Source organism: Megalops cyprinoides, chromosome 2 (assembly GCF_013368585.1).
Source record: "Megalops cyprinoides isolate fMegCyp1 chromosome 2, fMegCyp1.pri, whole genome shotgun sequence".
NCBI lineage: Eukaryota > Metazoa > Chordata > Actinopteri > Elopiformes > Megalopidae > Megalops > Megalops cyprinoides.
In genome coordinates, this window is record NC_050584.1 from 60594241 (window position 1) to 60604071 (window position 9831).

Consider the following 9831-nt stretch of genomic DNA (forward strand, 5'->3'; position numbering starts at 1 on the left):
CTAATTATTATTAATATTAACGATATATTGTGAAATAATGGTCAAGCTAATGTTAGCTAGGTAACGTTAACGTTAGCAAACTCAGTGAATCATAATACTGGTAATGCTACTTCAATAAACATTGGTAAAATAATTGCCAACGATGTTTACATAAGCTATGTATTAAAATATTCCTGACTGCATTTTCAGATGAGCTTGTTAAAATATTTCTCCAAGAAGAGAAAGATGCCTGATGTCGATGAGGAAGATAGTCAGGTAACGTTACTTTAGCTAGGGAGGGGCTCATGGTTCTTAGCTATGCCCCAAAGTTTTGAAGGGAAAGAAATGCCTTCTGGTTCTAAAATATGTAATGTTAGTGGTGGCTACTACAATATTTTAATGTTCTTACCGGTTGCGTGATCAAATATTTGCGATGCGAGAGAATTATCTAACGTTACTCATTCTCAAATGTAACCCTATTAGACAAGTAGACAGTCAGGAGTAGTGCAGGCGAGTGGAGAAGGAGAGCAGAGTGGAGCAGGACAGAGGGCAGAAAGAGATGATAGAGGAGAGAAAACGAAGAGTAAGCACAGGCTATCAGGCTGGGACCCTCAATGGGTAGACAAGACAAGGTTCCACCCATGGCTCTACCACGCTGATCATGGTGAGTATTCAGCATTACACCACATCACTACGAGCGCGCAACACCTAGGTACAACAAAACCCTTTCCCCCCGCTGCTAAAAAAAAAAATCCTAGAGGAAACACTGTTTTCAGTTTGCATTCCATGTGCAAATCCATTTCTATATTTACAAGTCCCTTATTTACAAATGTGCTTTAGTTCCACATCACCTCAAGCAGGGTTAACCTCACTGACTGCTCAGCAGGAAGGTTGGGCTACAGCAGTTAGCTAGAGAAGTCATGTAAAAAAAAAGGCAGCAGAAGTGCACAGTAGCCCCCGTTTCACCAAAGCATTTCCATTCAAAATGCACCGACCTGATTTTAATGTTGTGTGAGGTCAATTTTCGATTGTTTTCGTTTATTATTTTCTACTTATCAGTGATGTTGCTGACTCACTCTAGATAACAAGAGTGATTTTTTAAAAATATCTTTTGGAAAGAAAGTTTTTTTTTTTTAATCTTTCAACTGGGGATAATCAGGCTTATATAAATTGTTACACAAATGACACCGAAAGAATGCTCTGCATTTCTCATGTATGTGGTAATATCCCAGCTGGCCAGCCGACACAGATTGTTCCCGTTAAACCAGCCAGCTCACTAGCTAGCTATGACATCGCAATTAACAATGTTATTTGTTAAATTTGTCCCTCTATTTAAAGAAAAAAATCTGTCACGATGAAGAATGAAAGCAATCTAACATCTCGGTTGTCATCTTGTGCCAAGATCCATATCATGTACAGCTCAGAGTTTTGTAAGTTTCCATTTCTACACATTTTGTGACAACTTCAACAGGTCACATGATAATTAATAAACTTTTTAATGGATGGATTTGCTTAGAAACACTGTTCTGTCGCCTCTTCAGATTCTTCTATATTTTCTTTAAGGGGGGGGGGGGGGTTTACGTTCAATGAAAACTAATGTGCGCACTTAAGCGGCCAGTATGGTCCCGCGGGTCGACCGCTGCATTACACTAAACACCACGCATAGAGACGCTGAGGAGATGCTCCATCTGCCTCGCATATGGTCGCATCAGTCTTCACATGATTGCTATTGTGAGTTTAACAACACTCTTCTCACCTCATCATCATCATCATTACATCCCCCTTTTCTGCCAAGTCAATTTGCAGATGTTTGCGCTGCTCTGCCTTTGTTTGGGCCCCTGGCCCCGCCAGAACCTGGCGAGAAGGCCCGGTACCACCTGCGTATCAGAACCTGTGCCGCTGCCCCCCCCCCCCCCATTACAAAATAAATGTAACTATTTTGGATAGTACGACTTTTTGAAAACACACTTAAGTACATATGCTGAAACCACTGTACCAGTATACCATCACTGTACGATTTCATCAAAAGCACTGTGGGTCACTCACAACAGCAGATCAGTTATTCATCAACCATACGAGACATTCTACATGCCACAACATATGCACAAGTGACACTTTTGGCAACTGACAATTTCACACCGGGTGAATATTTCACTGCACTACCACCACAGAAATGAATCCCTCAGGACTTCATTAACTATGAGGAACGTTCTACAAATCCACAACAGTTACTGCAACACTTGACACAGCAGATCACCATTTAAGATTGCCCTCATGCATATGATAAATACATACAACTGCTATAGATTTGTGGAAAGATTTTGGAAATATATCATGCTTTGGGTAAACGGGGGTGTGGATGAGGTACAGGGGACGTGATGAAAATGTTTGCAGAGTGACACAATCTATTCCAGTATTATTCACAGCCACTTACTGCCCCTTCGCGATATCGTGGTCTACAATACAGGGCCTTTCAACAGGAAGCCTACGGCCTTATCGTCAACTCTCTGCAATGTGGCTGCTGGAAGTGAACGTGGGACTCACTCCGCATCCCTCCAACACTCCTGTAATGCAGACCAGCCCTTTCCTCTGCCGCTGGAACTAATGAGACACTCTTCCTCAGGCCAGTCACAGAGTCTTACACCAGCCCGTATGTATGAGAGGTGTCAAGCAACACAAACCACCCTTCAGAGCCAAAGGAATGGAGGATCAGCTCAAACAAATGGAGGAACAGCTCAAACTAATGGAGGAACAGTTCAAAGTAATCGATGAACAGCTCAAACTGCTTTTCATTACTTTACTGGAATTAAGCAGACACTTATCCAGAGCAGCTTACATAGGTTACAATTTTTACATGTTATCCATTCATACAGCTGGATATTTACTGAGGCAACTGTAAGTTAAGTACCCTGCCCAAGGGTACAGCAACAGTGATCAAGAGGGGAATCGAACCGGCAACGTTTTGGTTACAGGCCCTGCTCTTTACCACTATGCTGCACTGCTGCCCCACTAATGGAGGAACAGCTCAAATTAATGGAAGGACAGTTCAAATCATCGGGGAACAGATCAAATAAATGCAGGAACTGTTCAACATGTTCTGAGTGAGCAATCAGCAGCTGTTGAACTCCCACAATCTTCCCCTTTTTGCTTTTTTTCACTTCTATGAAACACAACACAGGAAAACAATAGTTTCCTCTTGAATCAGGCCTCCCTAACTCCCTGAACAAGGTCAGAAATCAGACGTAGATCTGGAGCCAGCTCTGCGGAGAGCTGTTAGGTTTCTGGTGGTGGAGGCCAGCTAAACAGGTGGGAGGACAGCTGACGGATGACAGCACCACTCCTCCTCTGATGAGTCCATAAAATAGGCCACGTCCTTAATCGCGAGGAAAAGACATCTTTTGTGCTGTTAGTTCGTAATTAAGCTGGCAAGGAACTCAAGTTTGTTGTGTGGACAACTGTACTTTCCATCCTCCATACCCATTTTCTTCCTCCTTTTTTCCTTTGCTACTTGGCGGATCAGTTCTGTCTAGACAACCTGTCTAGGGTCAGCCATTGCTGGTGCCAAGTCTAATGAACAATGGACCTTCGGGCTCTATACAAATAAGCACTACCTATCCCTTAAACAATAAATTCATAAACAGCTAAAGGTTGTAAACTAAATTTTAAATTACAGGTTCTGTGGGGGTGGACTAAAACAGTTCTCCTGAAGCTTATTTTTTCCACTGTGAGGCTACACCAACATGAAGCCAATAAAATGGAGCTCAGACAGAGAAATTAGTCTGGCTAAGGTCATGCTGGTGACCACCGTACCATATTACACAAATGAAAATATACCTGAAGACAACTGACAGGGTGCGCTAGCGAGGTTATGCTAGCTGCAATTGAATGAGGAACATCAAGAAAACATGCTGACCCTTCAGCCCCTGCTTTAGTGTAGATATTTTAGTTATATAGTAGTTATATTTTAGTTACATTTTTTTACAGTAACTCATGTTGCTTCGTAGCTTCTGGTTATTTTAATACAGCATGTTTAAAGGGGCGTAATGATAACTCATTAGCACCAGGTCCAATGTCATGTCACACTTCATGGCACATGTTTGTTTCTGAATCCATACAATAATTCTTAATGACTGTAATCTTTAATTCCCTGACACTGCCATCTAGAGGACATTGGTAAAGGACCAAATGAGTTAAAATGACCAAAAAAAAGAAAAAAAACAAACCTAGTATGCATCAGTTAGGTGAACATTACTCATATGATCATAAACACCATCCATATGTGGGTGTAAGGGAAAATTACATAAGTTTCTGACCCTTGTGCTGAGTACACTCTGTGATGTAAGCCTACATTTATCCTATTTCTTATACAACACCACTCACTTCTACAGAACGTGAAGAGAATCAGGTATAGAGAAATGATGGAGATATTAAAGGCAAATTTTGTGGTTGTTAATTGTCCTAAGTCTCAGAAGCAAACCCAGTTAATAGCAAATACTATTGAGACCCCCCCTCAGTGTCATAACATATTTGTGAGGTTTCATTTTGTGGTAACATGTTTCACTTTGTACTGCATTAAGCTGGACTGGAGGTCTGGCTTTCTGTCAAAGTGGGCACTTTTCCTAGTACTGCCCAGGACTGAGCAGCCAAAGAACTGAGGACAATACACCAGGAGGGGAGAGATGACTTTCTGTCGCTTCATGAATAATGACAGTAATAAACCAACAACAAGTTCATGTTTCCCAGTAATGCTTTGCCTAAATGTACTTTATGCACTTTATGATCTCTCTAACACATTTCTAAAAAACAGTTTCTGTGTTAACTTAATAGAACTGAAAGCTTAAGCTTAATAGAACCTAAGCTTAAGTTGACACAATCTGCAGTATAGCTAACATTATTTAAAATATAAATACAATTTTCTATTTATTCACATAATGTGATGAACACTGTGTATTTTTGTTCATTTCAACAGAGCCAAAGAACTCCACTCACAACCAATAAGTCGCTGGTGAATGACAGCCTTGCTTTTCCCATTCACATAATATAAAATGCCTGGCTGACTGTACAAGCAAGACCACGAGGTTGACCGTATAGTAACAATAAGCTTCTCAAGACACGACCCCTTCTTACGTAAGCCAATCAAGGGAATGGGATGCAAGAGGCATTCTATGAACTACAGTGCATAGGCACAGGCTTAAGCTTAAAGCCCTGTCTTGAGTTGTCACTGCAAACGTTACCTGTGATAAGCCATGTTTGCAAGGACAACAGTCATTATGATATTTGCGCATTGATATGGTAGATCCAAACAAATGAAAAAAAAAAAAAAAATGAAGAAGAAGAGAAAATAGATATTTAGCTCCCAAAATAAGTGACTTATTAAGTGAGAGTGGACAACATTTTTGACCAGTCTTGTCTTCATCAGGTCAAAACGTTCAATAAGTGTACATAAAAAGACATGAAATTCCTAATTATATCATTGAGTTATTCTATCCATTATTCAGTTACTGAAAAATGTAACGATAAAATCAAGAATGCAAAGGTCCATTTTCTAAATGTAAAGTAAATTGACACAAACTTGTTTTTTTGTGAAATGCATTCACTATACATGCTCCAGAAGATGGGTCTTACTTTTCTTAGCTAGGTAATGTTAACTACTGAAATACTAGCAAATGCCAGCTATTCCTAACAGTTATAAAGTTACCTAGATGCAAATCGAACTTTTAAAACCAACAGAACACGAGCAACCAGCACACAGCTTTCAAAGAGCTGCGTCCAGTGGAATCAAATACCTCTATTAGCTATGTTTTCTCATGTGATTTGTGAGAATAGCTAATTATTGGGGGGGATTATTTCAAGGGGGAACCTGATCAGGGAGCAATTTGCACATGGCTGGTGGGAAGACTCAAGACTGGAGACAGTCAAACAGTCATACTATGACTACAGTATTAGTACCCACACTATGTCATAGTCATGGTATGACTGTAGCTTGCAAGTAGACATGGATTCAGTCATGGTTTTGGGAAAGTAAATTATCACTGTAATTATCATAAAGATGGGTAAAGTTCATTTTAACTAATTAACTAACTAACTCAACTGTTATTTTTAAATGAAGAGTCAGGCACATCCGAGATGGGTTAACTGGGTACCATCACCTCACTATCATAGGGAAGTACACTCAAAGGGAGTTCCAGTCAGTGCAAAGTTCAATTATGATTCCAAGTACTTATCAAAATGATAAAAATATATATTTTTTAACAGGAAAGCAGTGTAGTGTAGTGGTTGGAAGCAGAGCCCATAATCAAAAGGTTGTTAGTTTGACTGGACACTGCTGCTGTACCCTTGAGCAAGGTACTTAACCCACAATTGCCTCAGTAAAATATCCAGCTGTATAAATCGCTAAAATTGTAATTCAGTCTGAAAAATAGTGTCTGCTAAATGATAATATGGTAATGGAATGTAATATTTACACCTTTGGAGCAAAGGACAACTGTTAAATCCAAAATTAAAAGAAGAGGTTGCCAAATCAAAGTGAATGACTACAGCTAGCTAGGATATTAATGATGCCCTCATGAAAGCTACTAAATTCCACTCCAACAATGTCCCAAATTGTTCCAAAAACGTTCCACTCAGACAGCGCTGAAACTGTATCATACACTGTATCAGTGTTTTTCAGAGCTCACCAAAATAAGTAAATGTTCTAGGACTTTCTGATTCACTATGATTTTTGGAAGTCTGTATTAATAACAGGACCCACCCCGACCCTAAACACACACACACACACACACGTGCGCACACACACATAAACAAGACTCCCTTAAAAATGGCAAATATTGAAGTTTGAGACTGTCACAACTGTATGGGCTACATCTGTTGATATAAGTGAAATAAAGTCTACAATTCTGTGTGGTGTAAGACCCATCTACACCGGCCTGTATGCATTATCTTCCTTTCACAGGAAACAGACCTTACTTTTCCCCAAGTAATACAAGATAAGTAACTCTTTTTGGCAAAATACTCTTCCTTTTCCCCTTTCATTCCAAAGGTTATATAAAGTGCCCTTCAATGGTGACAAACAACAGATCCAAGTTAGCTGAATAATACCGAAGCCATACGCGGCATTAACTTCATGCAAAACTGAAAGGTCGGGATAACATAAAATTGCACTGTGCACTTTCTAAGTTGGCCCTGTGCCTTTGTCTCGACAGTCAATGTAATGCTTTTGACCTCAACTTGACATTAGCACCTTGGGCTACCATTTAAACGGCTTACTTAGAGCATGCCCTACATTCCCCCCCGGCTAGCCCGTAGCTCTTTTATGGCTTAATACTCCAAGTTCAGCATCTTTTCAAATATGAGCTGGAATTCGTTTACACTGACCTTCAAAAGCAGGCATAACTTAAACAACTGCACACGAATCAAGGTCGTGAGTCGTTGTTAGATACATTTCAAGAAGTTGCGGTTTGTGCCTATTCTAAAATGCAAAACATTAACTTGAGGACGGACTTCCATCTAAAAAAAACATTGTTCTAATGATTAGGTCTCCAGATCAATGACTATGTTCGTCTTGTGGTTAAGTCTGTCTTCGTGTAGGAGTATATTCTAACGGTACGCTGTAGGACCGTAATGGCTCTAACTTTCACCGCAGCTGGTGTACGACTTCCCCTGAGGAAACAGTAACAATTCGTGCAATAACAATCGCAGATGATAACTTTGTCCTGAAGAACTTTCTGTTACAGTACATCCGTTGAAATTCAAAGGATGCGAAATCCCAGCGTTTTCAAGTGGAAAAATGACATACGTGGTTTAAATAAAAAAAATCCGGCGCCACGGATAGGGAAACGTTGCTTCAGCTGGGCAGAAATAAACAGCCTACTGAGAAGCGCTGGTAGCGCCAGTCTCGGTGAAATCAGTGTTTATAAACATGCTGGATCAAATCGAGCGCTCGCTCCCCGGGTACGGTCACAGCGACGCAAGAGCACTGGGGTCTCAGTCACCCGTATGCCTCTTGGACGCACTGTCAGGCTTTCACACATTTATTTAGTGCATCACGGACACAAGTTGCTGAAACCGCACAGGTCAAGGTTGTTAAATACCACTCCTTTTCGTTATTTAGGGGCTGCGTTACCCACAGCGCCATATACGTCCGGACTGCAGCGCACGTTTTCTCCCCATATGTTAAACACATCATACAGTAAATAACGTCAGCTGAAGGCAAACGGCAGCCAGCAAGCCCAAAACTAACTAGCCAACTAGCACGCCTGCTGAGAGGATAACTCTCAGCTAATTATCTGCACCTAAAGAGCTAAGTTAGCTGAACGCATGCTGGAAAAACACGCTTTCTTTGGCCAGCAAGGTTCCCCCCACAAACAGAGCAGCTAGCTAGATAACGTCTTCCAGTTGCTCGTAGTGAGCTAGCTATCCAGTTTCTTACCTATCGACAAGCTAGGTTATTTGACACTTTTTTTACATTACAAGACTGAAACTGTTCTTTCTGGAACTGTCTTACTAGTTTAGTTTGCAACTATAACACCAAAATAAAAATACAGACTATAGATCTACATTTACTTTGTTAAGCTAAAGTTCGTTAACTAATGTTACTTCATATAGCTTACCTAACTAACGACTTGTTATTTTGCTCCTTAAATACTTCTATTAATGACTAAAGACGGGCAACTCACCTTACTAACATCAGTTAGCTAGTCTAACTAGTTATCGCTTCTGTGGCGTTACCCTGTTAGATATTCCCTAAAGGACAACTTTAAGAATGTCCCTGTTAAAAGCTGAAAGCAGGTAATATATTGTTACAAAACGCTGTACCTGTTAAACACCACTCTGAAAATCCACACGCACCCACACAGAGATTTGAAAATAAATTGGTGAACGGTTATTCTTTGCCTGACTAGACATGTCCAACAGACTGATTGTTGTCCAATACATGTTCCCATCCTCAAAATTGCACGATCTGCACCTAGCTACGTTCAAGTCGCTGATAAACTAATAAAGCTACTTGCGAATCTGACAAAGTTATTTTATTCTGTAGAAAACGAAGATAATCGCTCGCTGGGCGGCAAGTTTAAAAGTACCGTTATGTTAACCAATATCAGATGCGTCTGGAGCTGCAGGGCTAGTGGCTTCACCCCCAACTCGAAGCGCTGTTAATGTCGAACACATCAAGCAAAAACTCCTTCTACTCGCAAACATGACAGCAATTTTCTCTAAATCCCCCAAAGTGCGAAGCTTAATCGCATCGAAGCACCGAGCTGAAGCACCGTACCTACCTGTAAGATGCCTAAACGCAGCCGTCTCGCAGTTCCCTGCGCTCAGCTCCAGTCGCTGAGAGCACTGTAATAGGCTTCTGTCGAGCATGCCTATTAGCTGAGGGAGGTAGCTGGAAAGGAACTGCGATGAATGACTTTTCCTACACGCTTGCTATCTCTTGATTAAAAGGATTACGAATGGTCCAGTCGAAAGTGTGGGAAAAGTTTTTTTTTTTTCTTTCCTTTTTTTTTGCGTCAGTGATAGTAGGTTGTACTATGCTATGTAGCTAAATTCTGATACTGGAGTGCCATGAATGGATTATATAGAACTGAACGTTAGTGCGTTAGTAATACGCCACATGCAAATAAAAGTACAATGCTTACCATTTAGGAAGTCGTAAATTTATAGATGTAATGGTGGATTATTAAATTAATTCACCCACAGTATGGGGACGTCTTTCTTTTTGAAATATGATTACCCTACTATTGTTGCGATTGTTTATCTATATTAACTCCAATGAATAGAACGTTCTGTGCTTTGATTCATGAACAGAATACTATTCCTGGAAAACAAGACAAAAAGTTTTTTTTGTGTGTG

The 9831-nt window shown here is 40.4% G+C and overlaps 1 protein-coding gene across 1 annotated transcript in view; it reads right to left on the reverse strand.

Moving 5' to 3' along the window:
* The window catches only part of jcada (junctional cadherin 5 associated a), a 33933-nt gene extending 24537 nt beyond the window's left edge, over nt 1-9396 (reverse strand). The window contains exon 1 of the mRNA XM_036522068.1: nt 9255-9396. The gene's annotated coding sequence lies outside the window, so the exon portion shown is untranslated. The remainder of the gene's footprint in view (nt 1-9254) is intronic.
* Nucleotides 9397-9831: the final 435 nt, after the last annotated feature.